The sequence below is a fragment of the Pieris napi genome, chromosome 22 (genome assembly GCF_905475465.1).
Source record: "Pieris napi chromosome 22, ilPieNapi1.2, whole genome shotgun sequence".
NCBI lineage: Eukaryota > Metazoa > Arthropoda > Insecta > Lepidoptera > Pieridae > Pieris > Pieris napi.
The window spans coordinates 2,222,965-2,245,742 of NC_062255.1; the positions used below are offsets into that span (position 1 = coordinate 2,222,965).

Consider the following 22,778-nt stretch of genomic DNA (forward strand, 5'->3'; position numbering starts at 1 on the left):
CTGGCAGCCTAATCGCTTTCGAGCGATCTCTTTCAGGCAACCACTTTTCACAAAAATACATATTATTATGTTATATAGTTATTAAGAAAAAAAACTAAACAGGAACAAAAAACAAACTAAGCTAATAAAGGATACATAAAAAATTAACATGAATCATGATAATTTGAGATCAGTCTTACGTCAGTTAGTAGTTAGTACGAAAGTTAGGGATAAGATGTGGACAGGTAATGTTTGCACAGAAGAAATTTAAAGGACGATAGAGAAGGAATTACGCGAATAGGGACGGGATGTGAATTCCATAACCTCGGTTAGGGCTTTTTAAGACAAGCACGACCTTCAGTAATGAAGTTTGCGAAGAAGAATTTTACTGAAATGAATTTTAATTACAAACATATTCAACTATTAATAATTACTGTGAATAAATTCAACTGCACTGCAGAAATCCAAAAATCATTTTCAAATTATTGTTAAGCGTTTTAACATTTTGTTGTTTTGCTGCCACATAATAAATTAATCTCGTATGAAATACATAACAAAGTGACAACCGTATTGTAAGGTCATAATTGATATCGGCGAGTGTTGCTGATGAGCACATACAACACTTGAAAGCTATTAAAAGCTTTCACGATCGCGATTTCACTAGCGATAAAGTTTTATTGAATCAAACCACAGAGTATAACAATATGTACTTAAAATTGTTGAAACAGGAAGTGAATGCGATGTAAAAAATTATGAAGAACTATGGTTGTATTATATATTACTGACCATAATTAAAAAAAAAAAGTTTGTAACGTTACGGACGACATTTAAACGTGACAACGTCTGAACAAAATATTGATGAAATGATTGCATACTTAAGTCTTCGAGTGGACGTAGCGGGACAGCGAACGAGCGTAACGGGACAATGAGACATGCGGTTCGTGCGTGCAGCCGGCGGCGTTCAATTTAGTAGACATTGTCACGTCAAAAAAATATTACTCGCCTTGCATAACTGAAGTGTAGTTAAATAAACGGTTTATGAATATCTAATGAAGTAAAAAATATTTACTACAAATAAAATATATTCTTTATAAATATGAAATAAATGTGTAATTCTTTGGATTATAATTAATACATAAAGGTAATAAAGGCTTATAAATTTACACTTTCACCAAAGAGAGTAGAACAGACGATAACTGGTAATTAACTCCCCGTCACTATTTTAATTAGCATAGATTTTTGTTTAACAAAATTTTCATAAGAAGTTGAATCATGGTCCTCATCACATCTTAAAGCAATTATAATCATATTATTATATTAGAAGTCAGTTTGGGTAGGTCTTGTCGTACATACCTGGACTAGATCCAGCAGTAGAGAAGAGACAAGTTGCATGGTCATGCATGGTGAATGTCATGAAAGTGGATGAAGCGAGATAGTTATAGCAGTAGCAAGTGGAGATATATGGTCTCTGCCTACCCCTTCGGGAAAAAGGCTTGATGTAATGCCGGGTTCAAGAGGATGTGGATGCGGTAGTTAAATGGTCACATGATAACGGCATCATATTAAACGCTGACAAAACAAAGATGATAATTATTCACTCCCCGTACTTAAGTTCTATTGATAATCCACATCCTCTTTTTGCGCACGGCTTTGATTGCTTTCATAACAACAAAATTAACTATACGTGTAAACCTATCGAAAAAGTTAATTGTGTAAATTATCTAGGAGTAAAAATAGATACGTCTTTTTCTTGGGATTCCCATATAGAATTTTTGTGTAGAAAACTAAGAATTTTATTAGAAAAGTTTTACCATTTACGTACTAAAGTCTCATTGCCCATACTAAAATGTTTATATTTTGCACTTGTGGATTCCATAATAGGTTACGCTCTTGACTGCTATGGGTTAACATTTAAAACATACATTGATAAAGTAGAATCATTACAAATAAGATTTTTAAAATTACTAGTAAATAAAAAGACAAGGAATAAATGTAAAGGAGATTATTATAAACTATTCAAAATATGTAAAATTTTACCGGCTAGCCTGAAACATAGATTCCTTGTACTTGTAAATAACCATGGTAAGCAGGATCGTTTTACTAGTTTGGTGCATCATATAACTGACACAAGGTCAATGTCCAAAGGTAAATTTGAAATACCCATGGTACAAAATTACTATGGAGATAGAACGATGAAGAAGCGGATTCCATACTTGCTCAATAGTTTACCCGAGGACATAAGACGTGAGACTTCATTGGATAAATTTAGAGGTTTATTAAAAAACCATTTGTTAAATATGCTGTAACCTATAAGTAAATTAAGTGTATTAGTATTAGTTGTAGTAGCAGTGTTAGTAATTTAGTGATTTAGAAGTTATGTTTATTTAAGGCGAGTCACCTGCAGTCAAACTGCGTAAGCAGTTTTGCGGGGCATGGTTTGATTTAAGGTGTAACTTTTTTGTGAATAAATATATTTAAAATAAATAATAATAAATATTATAAAAATAAAAACAAACGATTAACAATCTATGATCAATAACCATCCAAGAACATGCAAATACGATGTATAAAACGCTTTGGTGATTCACAGAGTTCGTTCGAAATTCAATTTACTATGGAAAACAAATGACTGACAGTGACATTAACCATTGATTGACACTTATTAACGTCACGCAACATCCGAACATAACACAACTGCCCTGCGATTCTGTAACTCACTTCACGAACTCACACAGCGGTTTTCGCATCGGCGGTCTCTCTCAAATCAGTCGTGAAGCAGTCATTTTATGATTTGGCATTCTGAAAAGGTGGGAGCTTGTACTATATTGTTTATCAGAATGCCAAATCATAAAATGACTGCTTCACGACTGATTTGAGAGAGACCGCCGATGCGAAAACCGCTGTGTGAGTTACAGAATCGCAGGGCTGAGGTTGTTACTCAGGTAAAATAAGATAATTTTAATTTTAAATAATAATATTTTTTTTGCTTCACAATATGCAAAGAATTCCTAGTAAAAATAAAAATTTGTAATATTTATGTTTACCATAATTGTTATGTATATTAGAATAGATAGCTTGTAACATATACTGCAGATATAGCATTATAAAAGATGTGGTGAACTTTAATAAATAACTACTGTTTCATTTGTGACCTTTAATTTTTGAGTATTTCGATTTAGTTCCATTTTATAAATGTCCATATAGAACTACTTAAAAAATAAATAAGTCAGTGGCGCTACAATCTCTTTAGGTCTTGGCCTCAGATTTCTGAATCTGTTTCATGATAATTTTTAAATCTAATAGGCAAGTAGGTGATCAGCCTCCAGTGCCTGACACACGCCTTCGACTTTTTGGGTCATGTCGGTTTTCTCACGATTTTTCCTTCACCGTTCGAGCAAATGTTAAATGTGCACATGAAAAGTCCATTGGTGCACAGCCGGGGATCGAACCTACGACCTCAGGTATGAGAGTCACACGCTGAATCCACTTGGCCAACAAATACTTACTACAACTAACTACTACTTAACATAGCAAATATTTTTCTAGATCGAATAAAATACTGCAATATTGATTCCTTGCAGTGTTACTTGATTCTTCATATGTTAATACATATATACTTCATATGTTAATATATAGTTAAGATGTGGTATTTTTATATTCATAGTGCATGGAAACGTCGCTCGAAATTTGAATGCCTTAGTGATTTTTCCGCGCAGAAATTTGTTTTTGACACCCTTCCATTACGACTCAACGCTTGTTAACAAAGTCGCAATAAAATATAAAACTCTTTGACTTTACGAATTCGGGCTATTACTAGTTTGCTATAACGTGATGAATGGCACGGTGATGAACGGGACGCCCAAATGAATGGGCGTGAGTATGAATCGCAAAGGCGACTATTATATATAAAATTTCGTCATAGTAGTAGAATAGTGGCGGATCTGACAAATAGTAAACTTTACAGGGCAGCCATTTTAAAATAATATAATCATGTTAGTTTTTTGTCATAACTTTTTTAATTCATATTCTGTTATTTTGAAAATTGGCATAGAAGCAAACAAAAGGGTTTGTTTTGAAACAAAATAAAATTAATAACATTAAATAAAGTACACAGTTTTCTAGAAAAATCACACACTTCTATGAGCGTCTATCAAATCCGTTTACTGACTGATTAATTTGATATTTAAAACACATAGATTTTTTTAATGTAGCCGTAATATTTAGTCAATATAGTATCCAAATATGATAAAAAGTGGATTTTTAATTTTTTTCAAATCCGACATTGTTCTATGATTATAACGATTTGATTTTCTATCTCCCTGCCTGTTTCCCAGACTACGCCAAAAAGAAAAAGTGTTAGCTAAGCGTCACCTTAAATAAAAAATATATTCTAATTAATTTATATATTTCGTGATCCTACAGCTACCATGAATTTTATATAATAAAAAACAATTATACTTAATATATTGCCTAAGATGGAATACATAATTGAGAAACAAAAAATTTCGAACATTTACAGAAGTAAAAAAAGCAATAATGATTATTAAATACATTTAACTAAGAAATACCTAATTCGGCTGTGTTGTGTGTTTCATAATAACGTTAGAAAAGATAAGCAAAGTATGGGTGAATTAAACTATTTGTAATTATGGCGCCGTCAATTTAGAACAATGTTAGGAAACTATGTAAGCTGTCACGTCAATGTAACATAGTCTGTGTAACTAGTGGAACTTTATTACGAAGTAAGCGTATTCAGAGGCGCGAGTTAACACAAAATGCTATCCGTATGTCAAAATCCAAAACGTTTATGACAGTCACACTAAAATCTTATTGTTGAATGTCATCCTTAGTTGACAGTTGACATTGACAACTAACAACAAATTCCGATGACGTCATCTAACCGTGAAACAGTTCAATGTTCTTTCAATATTCGTAGGACTCATGTCGCAAGCTTGTAAAAAAGATCGGGCATGTTATCGAATAATTTACGTCGTAGCTAAGTCGAAATTCTCGCAGTCCTGTCGCGAATTAAGTTTGATGACGGTTTTTTGTATGTTCAAATAAAACACTTGTTTGAAGCTGAGTAACAACTTACTTTAATGGTTTAAAAATATGAGCTTATAACATGAAAAAAAAAATGTGTAGAAAACTCTATAGGTGCATAGCCGGGGTTCGAACCTATGACCTCTGGGATGAGAGTCGCTCGAGCCACGAGGCCGACACTGCTTTTATATAAAATTAATACCATACACTAATCACTGCCGGAATTTAGATTAAATACGTTACAAAATAATCTCCAGCATGCAAGTTTAAAGTGTATGAAAAAGGATATTAAAACGTGGATGCTATGATGTCGTAAACAGATTTCGTTTAAAATTTCAAGTAATTTCCTTGTTATTTACTTCTATTTGATAGAATTTTGTATAAACTGTTTAATCAACGACATTGCTATTTAAGTTGCCTGGAAAAGATCGCTTACTCGTTATTACCTAAAATTAAAGTGTTATGAATGAATTTATTATTTCTTACTTTAGTATTAGTATACATTTAATTTAATGTCCATAAGTTGAAATAAACACTTTACACACACTAAAAAGTGCATGTCCTTTTCCATAATATTATTTTTTGATTATTATTATTATTATTTTATGTATGTAATGATTAAATATAGTCGTATTTTCATTAGACGAAGTCAACTGACGTTTACGGTGTTGTCAGTTTTTAATGAAATAAAAATAGTGTTGTGACAAAGTAAAAACCCCTGAATTAATGATCGGTGATGGCACTAGTTACATAGTACTAGTACCTAACTTATATCATAGGACTTTTATACAATTTTGAAATAGAAATATGTAATATTATTTTATTGTTTGAAATGATAACTATTCACACTCATTGTTCATTCATCTGATTGAACAAGAACTGAACGCATCACTATTACTTTAAATATGGCAACATTATTTTGCAAAGTGACATTAGCTACTGTCAGTTGGCTTCGTCTAATTAAAAATACGACTATAATTACATGTTATTTGTCGAGTAAAAATCGAAGTTTAAATCTAACAATTTAGATTTAGCTAACTATATCCAAGTTTATTTTCACTCATATATCTGAAAACATGTTCTATGTAAACGAGAATGAAATGCCTTCGGAATCGTCAATTGATTTAAAAGAATTATTGCCGAAACCCGACCTCTAACTTGGGAGAACATTTACCCGAAAATTTATTATTCTTGACATTGTTTTGTTTTCACTGTTTTCTTTTAGCGGTTTTCATTTGTTTTTAACGCAAAGGGCTGTTTTGAGGTAATGAGATTCTTAATACGATAATAACTAGCTTACAACCATCGGAATAAACGCGGATATTTCCAATAAGACCTTATTAATCATAGACACTAAATAAGTAAAATATTTTTTTTATAAGGGCAAAAGTGCCCACGGGACGCCCAAAAAGGGCAGTCATCGCAGCCCATGTACAGCCATGTTAGTGAGTAAGTTGCCGGCCTATGAGAGAGGAGTATGTTCTTTTCAATTAGAAGTTGTATCTCCCATCTATGACGCATATCCTCTACGGTCCAATCCTTTCCTTCAACTCAGTAAGATGTTAATTATATAAAAAGAAATTATTACTTTTTTACCACATTTGAAAGGGGGTTCGGCAGTGGGAGGATCGATACGAATATCTCATATATCTATGACGACTCATTGGTCTAGTGGTTAGTACCCCTGACTGCGAATCCATGGGTCCCGGGTTCGATCCCCGGCTGAGACAAACATCGATGTGATGAGCATTTGGTGTTGTGATTAGGTCTTGGGTGTTTAAATATGTATTTATATGTCTATCTATCTATAATATGTATGTATATCCGTTGCCTAGTACCCATAACACAAGCTTCACCAGATTAGCATGGGACTAGGTCAATTGGTGTGAATTGTGCAATCGAAAAAAAAAGAGGGAAGACTCCCACCGGGAGTCGATTCCACAGTTAGCTAGTTCGCAAAAGAAATCTTGTGAAGCGGACCGTGGTAGTCTTCCAGCCATCAAGGTGATGCGTATGATTCCAGTTAATAAGGCGTACGATGAAACGAGGCAGGAGGGAACACTCTCCTAGTCAGGTGGCTTTGCCAAAAATCATATGTCATAATAATTTCTTTGAGCATTTTCATCTCTATAAAAGACGTGAAGTGATCAGCCTCCAGCCCTGCGATTATGTAACTAAACTATCTAACATCGGCGGTCTTGGATTTGAGAGCGACCGCCGATGCGAAAACCGCTGTGTGAGTTCGAAAAGTGAGTTACAGAATCGCAGGGCTGTCCCTAACACATGTCGTCGATTATAGGGTTTAAATCGCCGAAATAGAAAATAATCTTATTGAGCAACAATAGTGTAAAATCTAAGTGTTATGTAGAAATTATTATCAAGTACCGTTAACATGTCAAAAGGAAGAGACTGGCTGCCCAGAACAGAAGGAATCCTGGGAGCGATGGCACTTTCTTTTTACGTAAATATTTTATTATGTATAATAAAGTTTTTGAAGTTATACTTCTTTAGGCGCGTTATGAAATATTGATGAGAGTGAAACTTTACGATGCGCACGGACCGTTACTCAAAATTAACAGAATGAAGTTGCCCACGGAAGATGCTACGGCATTGGACATAATTTAAAAACAACATTCGAATAATAATAGAATTTATGTTACACTTAATGTAAGAGAATAATAATAAATATTTATTTATTTAATTTTTAAAATGTAAACACAACTTTATTTCTTTCTGTACATTTTGCTCACTTAGTTTAATAAGCGTGGCGATTTCCTAAATCGTCGGAGTTACGCCCCGAGAGTATAGCCAGACGTAGGCTCTCTTCGACTGTTTCATTGCATTCATTCGTTACATAGCAAACATTATTAATGATTTCGCTTTTATTCTATTGTAATACGTGAATGGTTAGTCTATACTTAATATTATAAAGAGGAAAGGTTTGATTTTTTGTTTGTTTGAAATGAATAGGCTCCGAAACTACTGGACCGATTTCAATTCTTTCACCGTTGGCAAGCTACACTATTCCCGAGTGACATAGGCTATGAGTCATTTTCAAAAAAATTAGGGATGCTTACTAAAACTTGAATAATCTAACCCAAGGTGTAAAAAAATAAACAAAAAACTTCCTTCAATCGTGTGCGCTGCGAAAACTATTAATGATAGAACAAAATGATGTATTAAAATTTTTCAGGACACATCACTATCTATAAAAAATGTCGCGACAGCATGTCTCTATGTTTCATAGTTACGTCACAATAAGCGTCCTTTTATTAATTTTTTTTTATTAAAATACCACCGCTAGAAAGGCTCTTTATTCGTGCCTAGGTACTGATCCTTATCAAAATAATTACCAACGTTTCACATAAGCTACAATTTAATGGCATAACCGCCAAAAAAGCATGGTGGATTGGTGTTCTCCTGCCTTTTCTCTTGAATAGTTTACTACTATGTAATATAACAAAAATCTTAGCCACAGCACCGCATGGCCGAGTCTACTAGTATAGAATAAAAACTAAAATCCTCAGGACCCAGGAACTATACACTTTCATTGCAATGAAACTACTCATTTTGTGTATGTTTAAAGGGCAAAAGACTTTTAAAATTACGTCCATATATTCCTCTTTATGAGTTACTGTGACTTCATTTTACGATATAAAGACAACACTCTACTTGATGAGACATGATACCTAGATATATATGTAAGGAAAACATAATATTTAATATTTTCCTATACAAACTCTTTTTGTATTTTATTTTTCTTCTTTGCAGTCTGATCGACGATGTTTTATTTGTCATAATAGATGTAAGATGTTTTAATTTACTCTTTATATTATTTTATTTTATAAAACCTAGAATATAGGCTTTAAATGTTGTTTCTTTTGTATTCACAGGTGAGTGAATAATTTGTAAATATATATTTTTTATTAAATGTAAATTTATAGATATTTCTTTTGTAAATAAATCTTTTGTATTCACAGAGAAACGCAGTTGCGCCTTATTTATCCCCAGTACTCAAATAAGCGATTGATACCATTATATATATAGTTCGCGGATATATATAAAGAAATAAAAATAATAAAATAGCCTATATTCAAGAAGCCTACAAGGATGACATTAAGTTTATGTTATTATATTTAGTACACAACCCCCGACGGAGTGAAAGCCTCCATATTTTTCCATTTGTATTTAACCTTCGCTACTATTATCCAATCTTTCCACGCTATCTTTTTTATTTTAGATATATCATAAATATAAATGGTTATATACTGACAGACATTCTGTACATACCACATACGACATTTCGACGTTTTCGAGAAGTTTAAAATAAACAAAAATAAATCTGGGGCGCTACAACCTATTTAGGCCTTGGCCTCAGATTTCTGAATCTGTTTCATGATAATTTTATAAATCTAATAGGCAAGTAGATGATCAGCCTCCAGTGCCTGACACACGCCGTCGACTTTTTTGGGTCTAAGGCATGTCGGTTTCCTCACGATGTTTTCCTTTACCATTCGAGCAAATGTTATATGCGCACATAGAAAGAAAGCCCATCGGTGCACAGCCGGAGATCGAACCTACGACCTCAGGTATAAGAGACGCACGCTGAAGCCACTAGGCCAACTCTCTCGACTCTTAGTCCTGATGTCTCGCGTTCGAATCAATTGACTTTGAAATAAATTCGAAGGCATATGTCAGGCACAAAAGACCTACCTACAGGTCTTTTGAGAAAAAAATATTAAGGATACAGAAATCTAAGGCCAGGCTAAGAGGTTGTTGCATGAATTTGTTTAAGCATTAATTCACATATATTTTACACATTTAAAGAAAACATTTTTTTACCGGATTGAAGTTATGTATTATTACTAGTGGACCCCACAGACGTTGTCCTGCATGATATTTCAAGCTATTAGGATATTGCAGGCGACTGCAGCGCCACCTGCCGGGCTGATTTGTGATCTAAACCATTCCCAGATCCCCTTGAACACACACAAAAAATTTCATCAAAATCGGTCCAGTCGTTTGAGAGAAGTTCAGTGACATACACACTCACAGAAGAATTATATATATAAAGATAAACTTATAATTATTTTACATAATTTTAAATTTAACCGACGTTTCGCGTGCTTTACAGCGTGCGTGGTCACGGTGACTGAAGACAAAAGATGTTGAGTGTCAAAAAGTATCACAGCTGTAGAAAAAGTTGTATTATCTGTATTTATTTCCCCGGAGTTGATATCGACTAAAAGATGGAGGGTTTTGGCAGAAATGACTCACGGTAATTATTTTACATAATTAAAATAACTTCAATCCGGTAAAAATGTGTTTTCTTTAAATGTATTTCTTTATTGACGTTCATAAGTGTACATTGTGTTATCTAAATGAACAAATGATTTTGACTTTGACTTTATTATTAGCTAACTATAAACCATCTCTCAATAGATAGTCAAACAGTTGACGGTTCACTGTTTATCGACGGTTTTATTAAAATCGATAAAACAGCGTACTTACTGTGTTTACGAATAATACATCTGCTTTTAGTATTTTTAGAAATAGTTCAACATAAATATCTTATTAAAGAACTGTAAGTATATTATACATTTTATACATTTTGGTGTTTTTTAAAACCTTTTAAATGTTCAATTTATGGGAATTTACATATTGTTGCGTACAAAGCATCTTATCCATCGGTACGTCATCACTACATACATTAAAAAAATGATTCATCAAGTCAAAGTCAAGAAATCATTTATTCATATAAGTAACACAATGTACACTTATGAACGTCAAAAAATAAATATACATTAAATGCTTCTAATTTTACATTTACTGCCAGTTCTCAAATCAAGGGCGTAGCACGGACTCTTTTTAATCGCCAACTTTTTTGTTGCTTGGTTGTAGCGCTATTTTTAATTTTATAATATAACTTAGGGCCCTTCAAGAAAAAGCGTACGGTTCCTAAAAGTCCGGCGACGCACTCACTCGCAGGAAATGACTAAAGGAAGTGACGTGCCATTAAGTGGATCCTCAGAAGTCTCTATTATCAAATTCACTCTTAGACTGGTGAATTTCACTTGAATAGATCATGGTAATACATGGCTAATGGGTCACTGGTACGAGGATTATGAGACTATATTATGGCTGTTTCTACGTATATTTACATATTGAAAATATTTTTGTCTTTAATCTGACTGGAAAAGGAGTCACTATAGTCAATAAAGTTCAGTTTACATTTGAAAAATTAAATAAATAAATATTTATTATTAATCTCTTACATTAAGTGTAACATAAATTCTATTATTATTCGAATGTTGTTTTTAAATGATGTCCAATGCCGTAGCATCTTCCGTGGGCAACTTCATTCTGTTAATTTTGTGTCACGGTGCGCGCGCATCGTAAAATTTCACTCTCATGAATTTTTCATAACGCGTATAACTTCAAAAATTTCGTTACGTTCTAAAATTAGTAAACCAATCTCATCTTGCTCCAAATATTAAAAAAAATTGATTTATCTACAGAGACTGTATGGTCACATACAGTGAGGAAAGGTACATACACTGGAGCCCATCTCAACATCCTTGCTCAGCTTTCACTAACGAGTAGAATCTGTACATATTTATTTATTTATTACTAGCCGTTTCGCGCCCGCTTTGCTGGACGAATTAAAATAAATTTTATGTTTCATTATTTTATTTTTTTTCATATTTTTTTTATTCTTCTTTTTAACATTAAAATTGAAATATTTCGAAAATCGAGTTTTTAACAGATGTTGACGTTTTGCGGTTCTAGGAAGCCTCTTTTGTTTTTATTAGCGGGAAAAAATTTCATAAAAGTAAAACAGAAATAAAAAAATGAAGGAACGTTGGAATTAGCCATAAACCATCTAGGAAAAATTTCGCATCGAATGGTGGTAGTTTCATGTCGATACGATCAGTGGTTTAAACGTGAAAGAGCCTCAAACGAACACCATTTTCTTTTTATATCTATAGATAGAAGATAGAATACTTCGTTGCAATAAATAACATAATAAAATTAAAAGGAGGGCAACTGGCGGCCTAATCGCTTTCGAGCGATCTCTTTGAGGCAACCACATTAATCATTACATAACACTTATTAAATCATTATCAAACCGAACCATTTTAAGACCAAAAGTTCGTCATGTTCCGTTCGAAAAAGTTTTTCTTTAACTTTATTCTAATTTACCGCTACAATATTCAAAACGGTAAATTAATTTTTATTCTTGTTCAATGGTCCTTACAGCTAAATTAAAATATATTTGAGGTCGTACTACCAATGTGTCAATGACCTCGAGGGTTTAAATTCTTCAAGAAATAAATTATTCTATAACATATTTCATTCTTTGCCTGCCAAGATCAGAGCCCTGTGTTTTAAATTTAAGGGAAGGCAAGAGTTATAGGTATTCTGATTTTGACAGTACCGGTGACCCCAGAACTGGTGCTTTCCTCGCTTAACGTAAAAGTCTCTATACAGTAAAGAAATGTTGCCAGTATTAAGGTTATTTACTGTAGTATCACTTTGCTCTATTGTCTATAGTTTTTACAGCCTACGAAATTTAGGCATTTATTAATCTTTTTCACACTTCGGGTTCCTATCGTAATTTTATACAGCCCTGCGATTCTGTAACTCACTTTTCGAACTCACACAGCGGTTTTCGCATCGGCGGTCGCTCTCAAATCTGTCGTGAAGCAGTCATTTTATGATTTGGCATTCTGATAAACAATAAACTACAAGCTCCCACCTTTTCAGAGGTGTGTGAGTTAGAAAAGTGAGTTACAGAATCGCAGGGCAGAACTTACTTCGAAAGGTGAAATTTTTGGTCAGTTTTCTAGTTTTAGAGCCTATTAAATGCAAACAAACAAATATTTCCTGTTTATAATATTAGTGTAAATAATAAACACTTTGTTTAAAAACTATATAACAGAAGTTGGTCATGGTATATTTTAGACAACCCTGATGTTATCGAATGCAATCCACAATAAAAAAAACTTATTTTACTTTAAACATACTAAACATAAAACTCAGCGTTTAATTTCTCTTGTTAAGACATTATATTAACAAATTGACGCGATTATTTCCCTTCAAATGTTAAATTTTCAGCATTACCAGCTGTTAGGCGGAACGAAATTAAACCCAAATTTACGAATAAAATTTAATAGGATGCTTTTAAAACTTGAACTCTTGAGGTGTTTCAATTTTCCACTGTGTTACGTATTCCGCCACATTAGTTTTTCCTTCAAATGGAATTTGTAATTGGAACACGGAAAAAGACAGCGAGGTTCTATTTTTTAACTTGAAACAAATGATTGTTGTTGTTTAAATTCAGAACAAATTTAATAATTTCATTTGTTTTCAATTCCATATTTCACTTTTAATTTTCGAAAAAGAAAAGACTCATTATGCTTAAGGAATAAATGAGTCTAATTGTATAGTTAACCAAGTGTTTTTTCGTAAACGCTAAATCCATTAGAGTATGGTTTTAAATTCTTTAATACAATGAATTAAAACCCATTTACAAAACGGTCCTGTTGTTCAGCAGTCTTTTAAAATATAATTTTCACCCAAATTTCCTTAATTTTTTTTGTTAATTAAATGTTTGTACTTCTCATATATATTTGAAAACTAGATTTAAAGTTTGCCATCCATTGTTCACTAAATATAAATAGATTGTTTCAGATGTTTGAGTCCAATTATAATTTATCGGCGTTTAACCCCCTAAGGGTTGGGAGAAATATAATTTACAGCACAACATTTAGACATAATTATTTTGTAATTCAGTGATGTTATATAATTTATCTATATTAATATTACGAAGGTCAATATCAGTTCTATACCTTAATACAATTTAAATAATAAACCAATAACAAAAAGGAAGCAGTTAAAATGCTTTTTATATGTAAAAATTACACGATCTTAATCGCAGAGAGCCTCGATGGTCTACAGAATTTAGTCAATTCGGTTGCCGCTGTGAGTTCTAAATTTGGTATTAGCATCAATGCGAAAAAGTCAAAATATATGACAATAAGCCGAACACCGGAGCTTTTCACGCAACATATATACCTCAACAATCAGACCTTGGAACGTGTCTCGAAAATACGATATCTAGGCACAGTGATTGATGAAAAGGGTGACCATAGCATCGAAATCCGCTGCAGAATTGAACAAGCTCGGAACGCCTTTTCAAAACTAAAAAAAGTACTTTGTGACAAGCGCCTAAATTTACAGCTTAGAACTCGCATTGCGCGATGTTACGTCTTCTCTGTGCTGCTCTACGGCGTAGAATCTTGGACGCTGACAGAGACTATGTCCAAAAAACTGGAAGCGTTTGAGATGTGGGTTTATCGACGTATGCTTAAAATATCTTGGACAGACCGCATACGAAATACAACCGTGCTGGACAGAATGCAGAAGAACAAAGAAGTGCTTATGACGGTTAAGAAAAGGAAACTTGAGTATTTCGGACACGTTTTACGCAACTCCAAAAAGTATGAGCTCCTTCAACTAATATTACAAGGCAAAGTGGCAGGTAGAAGGAGACCTGGCCGCAGACGCACGTCCTGGTTGAAAAACTTGAGACAATGGTTTGGTCAAAGCACCAAGTCATTGTTTAGAAGCGCGGCATCCAAAATTAAAATAGCCATGATGATCGCCAACCTTCGCAAGGAGATGGCACTATAAGAAGAAGATGTAAAAATTACCTTCCATGGAGTTTGTTTAACAAGTTTTCATTATTATTTTTTAGGCGGTTAACATTTCTATAGTCTATGACATATTCTTTTTCATTTCCATTTTTTACTAACGTGTTTAAGGGCCTCATAGCCTAGCGGTCTTATTAAGTGGCAGCTAGGTGCCGGGTACCGGGTTCGATTCCCGGTTCGAGGGCAAATTTAATTTAATTTAAAAATTTGTTCTCGGCCTTTGGGTGGGTTGTGCGGTACCGGGCGAGTGCTTAAACCGTACAAAGAGTTGAATTTCACGGTTGAATTTCTAAGGCAAGCAGTGAGTATGCTACCTAAGAAAGGAGACTGTGAAGGTTTAGAACGTAGCAATACGTTCTAGGCCGAGGATGGCAAAATTACAAGTGCGAATTATAGAAATCTTATACTTGACCGTGCCAGAGCCATAAAAAAAATTAAAAAAAAAAAAACTGACGTGTCATGTTTGTCATGTCATGTCATGTGTCAGCTTTAGCGCCATTGCTTCAATCGCATCACAAAATCAGTCGTCTTGAGCACTGTCGATTACTCTGAGGTATAGAATAATGCTTTATCATTTAGAATAGCTCTTGCATTCAGGAAATAATAAAGAAAAATATGTTACTTCCGCTACGTCTGCTTTCTTTTCATACATACTCTACGAAATGGTAAGAAAAGAATTCTAACTAAAACACTTTATAATTGACGGTATTCAATTCGCGTTGTTATTTCATATAAAACCCAATTTTATTATCAACAAAACTCTGTTATGACTTTTATGAAGGTGCCGATAATTGAACTCACGATTTCAAGATGTATTTTTAACTGAATCATGCATTGTACTGATTTTTGCAAAGTGTTATACATAAAAAAGGCCACGTAGTAGCTCAGAAATACCCTTTTTATTCCAGTTATAACGGTCCGTTAAACTATCGTTCATCCGTCCGTAACGTTGGATCTAGTTGTCTGTTTCAAATGCCATTTTCACACAATTTTGTTAAAAGATTGTATTTATCAAAAATCGTAAGTGAATTTGATTACTCCAATACTGAATGGTTTATTAAGACACTTATTATAATTATGACCAAGACAGTATTATTACTGTGGTTGACGAAGTTTTATATCAGAAGATATTTGTATAGAACGAAAGCCGAATGCTATACCTATGGATTTTTCAATGAATGAAAACGTCCCGAGAACGGACATGGTAAGATCAATACATCTGAGTACAAAAAAAATATTTTAAATTTGTCGTACATAGAAGCTAGCTTTGGCTTAGGGCCGGTTTTTTGATCCGTAGTTAACTCAACTATTGGTAAAAAATCGTTACTATTAGTTAAATATCAGCAAAATGCGTTTTTTGATCCGTGGTAAGAGCATCCAATGGTAAAATATCTAACCATTTGTCAAAAAAGTTAACTACTCAGTATCGGAGGGTTAAAAAGATGGCCGCTGGTAATTTATATAGTAACAGCTGTTTGTCACAGAAATCAAACTATGATAAATACGTTTATTACTATCTAATGATGAATTTAAACATATTGAGATATTTTAATTAATGAGACGATGAAGAAGACGATAATATTATATGAGAATGTGTTAATGAGTGACCAAAAATATTTAGGCAATGTCATCCGCCATTAGAAACCTGGGATGATGTAGATTTTTGTCACTGTTACCCTATATATACCCTATCGAAGGGAACAGTGCTCTGGTTTGTTACTGTTAAATTGGGAATGATCTTAAACTGCCAATGAACAAGAGTATATATAGACAGCAGCTCATACCAACCTATTTTGCTTCATTACTAACTACAGAACTGCAGCAGTATATAATTAAGTATATTATTAATTCATTATGTGTTTTATTGCCTATAATATTAACTTATAATTATTATAATTAAATAAAATACAAGAACAAGAGTATATATAGACAGCAGCTCATACAAACCTATTTTGCTTCATTACTAGCTACAGAACCGCAGCAGTATATAACTAGGTATATTACTAATTCATTAAGTGTTTTATAGCCTATAATATTAACTTATAATTATTATAAGTTAATATTATAGGCAATAAAATACATAATGAATTAGAGTTAATATTATTTATATATTACTAATAATATTACCTTATAATTATTATAAGTACATACAAGTATGTACTTATACTAAAAACTACAGCTACACATTAGTTAGGGACCTATGATATTCTTTAGGGCTTTTATTACATTTGTGAGTTAGCATCTACCTACTTTATTACAAGAATTTATAAATAAAACATTTGACTTGATTAATAAACTGTTTAATTATAACTTAAATACAAACCATTTTTATTAAAAAAACATTACAAAATTTACATGAAACCCTAAAGTAGCAATTAAATATTTTCAAATTGTTTCTTCTTGCATTTCACCTCAATTTGATGGAACTCTTTTTGCTGCTACATTACGTATATTTATTGTGCCTTTCTTCCATCTGCTGCATCACTTTTTGGTGCACCTCCTCTTTATGCAGTATGGATTTTTGGTGGGCCTCTCATTGGTGCAGCAAATGTTTTTGATGCTCTTCCTTAGCATAATTGAACAAATCACCCTCTCTTATTTGTCTTTGTTTCAAAAACTCATTTTTTTCTATCCGCTTCCTTGTTTCCAAAGGGTTAAAAGATTTTTTCCTTTTGTTGTAGGACACAGCTATACAAGAATAAATATAAAAATGTGCCTACACCTTCATTAAATGTATATTAAATTTAACACTTCGGTGTCTAGACCCATCTGAGTTGAAAACGTCACAGAGATTTCCAAGCTGCATCTTTTTGTAGATTGCTGCAGTGATCAGTTGTTTGCAGGTTACGACTGTGTAATCCTTGAGAAGCATCACCAGTTTGGCAGTTTCTTTTTTGGCGAAGTTAGCAGTATGGTCCCTTTAACAAAACATAAAATGTATTACTTTCTATTACGAAACACAAGATAAACCGGAATAAATAACACGAAAATATGTTTATACTTACTTATTTGACCGTTGGCTGTTTGCGGACATCATTATTTATATATTTAAGTATAGTAAAAAGTGTAAACCGTATTAAAACACAGAAAAACAACTTTATTTATATCGTGTTATTTAGATTAATTTGACACTTCAAACTCTTCAAAGCGCAAATAACGAATGAAGATGGCTAAAATGGATTTCATTCTTTCATTATGTCTAGTGTTGTCATACAAAATAAATGTTCCCCACAAAAAAGAACCACATTTTTTGGGATGTCATTGCTCATTGCACTGGCAACAAATTGACAAATTGTTAAGTTTAACTATAGTTAAAAAAGGCATTGAAAAACGCATTTACGATTTTACCAATGGTTATTCATTTAACTATAGTTAATGTAACAAATGGTAAAACCATTTTTTACTACGGATCAAAAAACTGGCCCTTAGTGGCGTACTAGGATATTCGAGGTTCGATTCTGTTAATTTAATATTTGTTTTCAGGTAGTCCACGGTAACAGTGTTGAATACCACCGCACTTTTTTGACGATACTAATTATCTAGGAGTGTCCGGGGGACCTTCATTGGAACACCTCCAAGTGAGTTTTGCTCCGGAAACGTGTCTAAATATTTTTATAAAAAATTTAAAGTTTTGTGTAATGTATTAAAATTTGTAAACAATCCGCCATTTTCTACTTTTCTATTGGTTATAAGTGATGTGACGTTCACTTAAAAAAATCGTGTTTTTAATTTATCGATGGTTAATAATCGTTTTATTTATTTATCGATTATTTCCTCATTTTTGAAATTTAAAGTTATAGAATAATCAACATTGAAATTAACCTAATTTCGTGTTGATAGATTATAGGGTTCCGAAATTTTTTGAAATTATCGATACCTACTCGTCTGTATTTCCTAATATATTAAATAAAAATATATAAATATTCATATACTAACTCTAACCTAACCAATCTAAATAATATTTTTTTTTGTGGACAGCTCCGATCTAAATAGTAATTGTTTATTCAAGCCTCGGCTTCTCGGCGTCCTGGTCGCCTTCAGCGACCAAATATTCATGTACTAACTCTAACCTAACCAATCTAAATAATATTTGTTTTTGTGGACAGCTCCGGCGCTACGGGAAATGCAGCCCCTCCACCCTTGCGTACCAAAGCACAGGCATTTTATTCAAGCCTCCGCAACCTCGGCTTTTTGGTCGCCTTCGGCGACCAGCCTCAGCCGCTACAGCTTTCATAATGCCGGTGCTTTGTTACAGCGGGTGGGGGCTGCTCTTCCTCCGCGCCTCCGATTATTTATATACACTCTAGGGGTAAGACAGACAAGACCACGTGGATAGTGGGGTGCTCTGATTCGGTTTTGGGTACTTTTTGGATATCAAAGTAAACACTTTATTCTAGTAAAAATTAAATAATACAGAAAGTTGCAAACAATGAAATACAAGTACTAATTATAATCTTTCAACACGAAATTAGGTTAATTTCAATGTTGATTATTCTATAACTTTAAATTTCAAAAATGAGGAAATAATCGATAAATAAATAAAACGATTATTAACAATCGATAAATTAAAAACACGATGTTTTTAAGTGAACGTCACATCACTTATAACCAATAGAAAAGTAGAAAATGGCGGATTGTTTACAAATTTTAATACATTACACAAAACTTTAAATTTTTTATAAAAATATTTAGACGCGTTTCCGGAGCAAAACTCACTTGGAGGTGTTCCAATGAAGGTCCCCCGGACACTCCTAGATAATTAGTATCGTCAAAAAAGTGCGGTGGTATTGAACACCCAACCCTAGTCGACTATACAGGGGAGATGTGTCTGTGCTGTGCCTTATATACAGCAATGATAATGTATAAATGATTTTTATTTATTTACGAAGGTACGTCATATCTTTATTTATATATCTGTACGTGAACACTGAACTCCGCTAGACGGGTGGGCCGATTTGAATTTTTTGTTTTTAGATTCACAAACCAGCCCGGCAGATGGCGCTGCAGTCTGTACTTTCATACTTTGTTTAATATCCCAATCGCTTGAAATATCATGCAGGACAACGTATGCTCTGTCCGCTAGTATAATATATATTCTACAGTAACTTAACTTTATTCTACGGTGAACATAAAATTTCTACAACAATAAAAACTAAAAACCTACAAATTACCAATTCAACTTATTAATTTGAGAAATATTCATTTGCGTAATTATAGTTTCAACTAAATATAATAAGGTAGTAAATAAATCCCGGGCTGAGACACTATTCTATAAAATTAGCATTTTGCTAAATACTTCTGTCCCATGAGATATAAAAATATACTTAAGACAAGGCGTTATAATTCAAAGACGCCTTCTTTCTTCAGCCTAGAATAAATCAATGATATAAATTTAAAGCACATACCAGCCATTTAAGCCACCAGATAATTGCGAAAGAGATGGAAAGGTGTTTATAAATAATGCTAGACTACTGTTGTTATAATTTAGAATATTTATCTAAACGTACAGTTAAATTTGTTTTAACAACTGAAATTACGAGCCAATTTAAAACATCGTTCGTGGCTGTTAATTTTCAATGGCCATTACCAGAACAAATATACTGCAGGTTAACCGCTGAAAATCAAATTGTTTTAAGTGATTTATTGTTATTATACACACAGTTCTATAAAACTTTCTTATAATGATAGAAAATATTTGTATAATATGAAAAAATATTTTAAAATATACACGCTTTCGCCCGCGTGATTTTCGTGTACTTTGGAAATCTTTTGCTACCTCCTATATAATCTTTTCAATTATATTTCATCCAAATTTAGTTATATTACAAGAATTAGACTGTCTATCACTGGCTCTAATATCAGTGATATTAGAGTGTGTACGATAAAATTATTAGGGTCTGTTTCACAATGTATGGATAAAGTACCAAATAGCTATGCAACATATAAATTATTTGGAAGATAAATTGTGCTATTTGACATTCATCGGACTCATAACTTATGATGGACTTTGTGACTAATAGCGCTAACTGACAGTCGTGAAACGCAACAATTGTGTTTATAAATAAGTAATAAATAGCTAATTTGGAACTTATGTAGAACTTCTCCGTACATTGTGAAACAGACCCTTAATGTAGTCGAATTTAATAGTGTGATGCAACTGCGGAGAGCAAAGACCTGGCGACCGTGTGGTGTTCTAAAGTCTCGTTCATTCGCTTGAAATCATACAATATTTCCTTTATTTGCCCCATCATTAAATCATTTTTAATTATTTATTTAGAAAAAACTTACAGCTAACTTAACTATAACACACAATCACCAATTAGATGGTATACATACTTATCAATCATATATTATTTTTTAGTTCAATAAAAATAGCTATCTACAATAAAACAAAATGGGGGTTGATCTTAAAGGGGTGAAAATTAGGGGTTGTATGTATTTTTGTATGCTGTACGAGTATCATAAAAAAATAAAACTAAAAAATATAAATTTCGACGTGGACAGCACTTATCACGTAGGGGTTTGTAAGATAGTAGCCGATTCTCAGACTTACCGAATATACATGAAAAATTTCATAAGAATCGGTCGAGCTGTGTCGGAGGAGTATGGGAACGAACATTGTGAAACGAGAATTTTATATATTAGATAAATGGTTAGCACATAAAATAATTCTTCTGATATCGATGTCCGAAATTCAAATGACAGACGTGGCAAGGACGCTGCCCTGAAACGGTAAATGCAATTTCGCCTACGCAGCAGTCCAAAGTGATCATTACTGAAACAAATGACGCCCAAAACAGTCGGGGCTCCATTCAGTTATCTACGGAGATTTGGCATACATCCAGGCCTAAATAAATATCACGAGATCTATTCTCATTTTATAGTACGTTAATAAATATGAATTCATTAGTGAACGTATAAATAGGCAAAAATCGATTACATCAAAAGTTATAAAATTATATCAAATCCGATCAAACTTTATTAAATACTCGCGGACCCGACAGATCCTGTACACATCTTAGATACAACAATTTAAAACTAAAAACAAACAATATCTAATTCTAAATAAACTGAACCATTCTCGAAACCACTTAAACACTTATCAAAATCGGTCCGGTCGTTTAGAAGGAGTTTAATTGCAAGCAAAGAAGATTCATATATCTAAAGAATAAGACAAAATGTTTTATAGCTGGATATGAATTGTATTGGAAATTACATTATTTTTGCTTACGCGCCAATTACCGCGCGCTGAATATTATTGCACGGATATATTTCGTTGCACACTGACCGAATTCACAAGAATAGCATTATTTATAATTCGTTATAAAAAGGTTTAGGTTTTTTGTGTTTTTTGTTATGTTTTTAGTTTAATTACAAATACACAATACAGTAACTTAATACATACAAAAGACAATTGTATTAGTATTAAGTTACTGTAAAAATAGGAAATAAGAAAATAAATTAATGTTATATATTAAATAAATATTGTACATGTTTGTTTATATCTTCACTGAACTTCCACGTCACTTTTAGTACGATAAGTAAAAAAATAGCGAGCGAAACACACACATAAATTATGCGAAACGCCTGTATATTTTGCTCGATTTACCATAGCATATTATAAGTACTTTTTTAGTATCACATCATATAGATATATATAGTTTATAAAACAGATTTAATATCGGAAATTGCACAACTTTCACGACAAAGTACTAGGCTAACATAAACAATCAACTTTTTTCAACTGTTACGTCATCGAGAGTTAAGCATACATCGGCTAACAAAATACCGAATATATTTTTCTTCTGACTTTTCATACATTTCATTAAAATCATCAGTTGATTTGCGTGAATTTTGTAAATTTAGCAACTAGCAACAAGTATGTCTTTCCTGCTGTCAGAAGACATCAGTACTATTGTTACAATATGGGAAAAAAAATAATTATCCCCTTACCGATAAAGGATTGTTTAACAATATTTTAAATATTTTTTACTCATAAACTACAATACAGCGTAAACAAATGTAAAAGCCTAGGGACTG

General features: G+C 32.8%; 1 protein-coding gene across 1 annotated transcript in view; it reads right to left on the reverse strand.

Annotated features, from left to right (window-relative positions):
- The window catches only part of LOC125060646 (neuropeptide CCHamide-1 receptor-like), a 153,397-nt gene that overhangs the window by 54,108 nt on the left and 76,511 nt on the right, over positions 1-22,778 (reverse strand). The gene's annotated exons all lie outside the window — the stretch shown is intronic.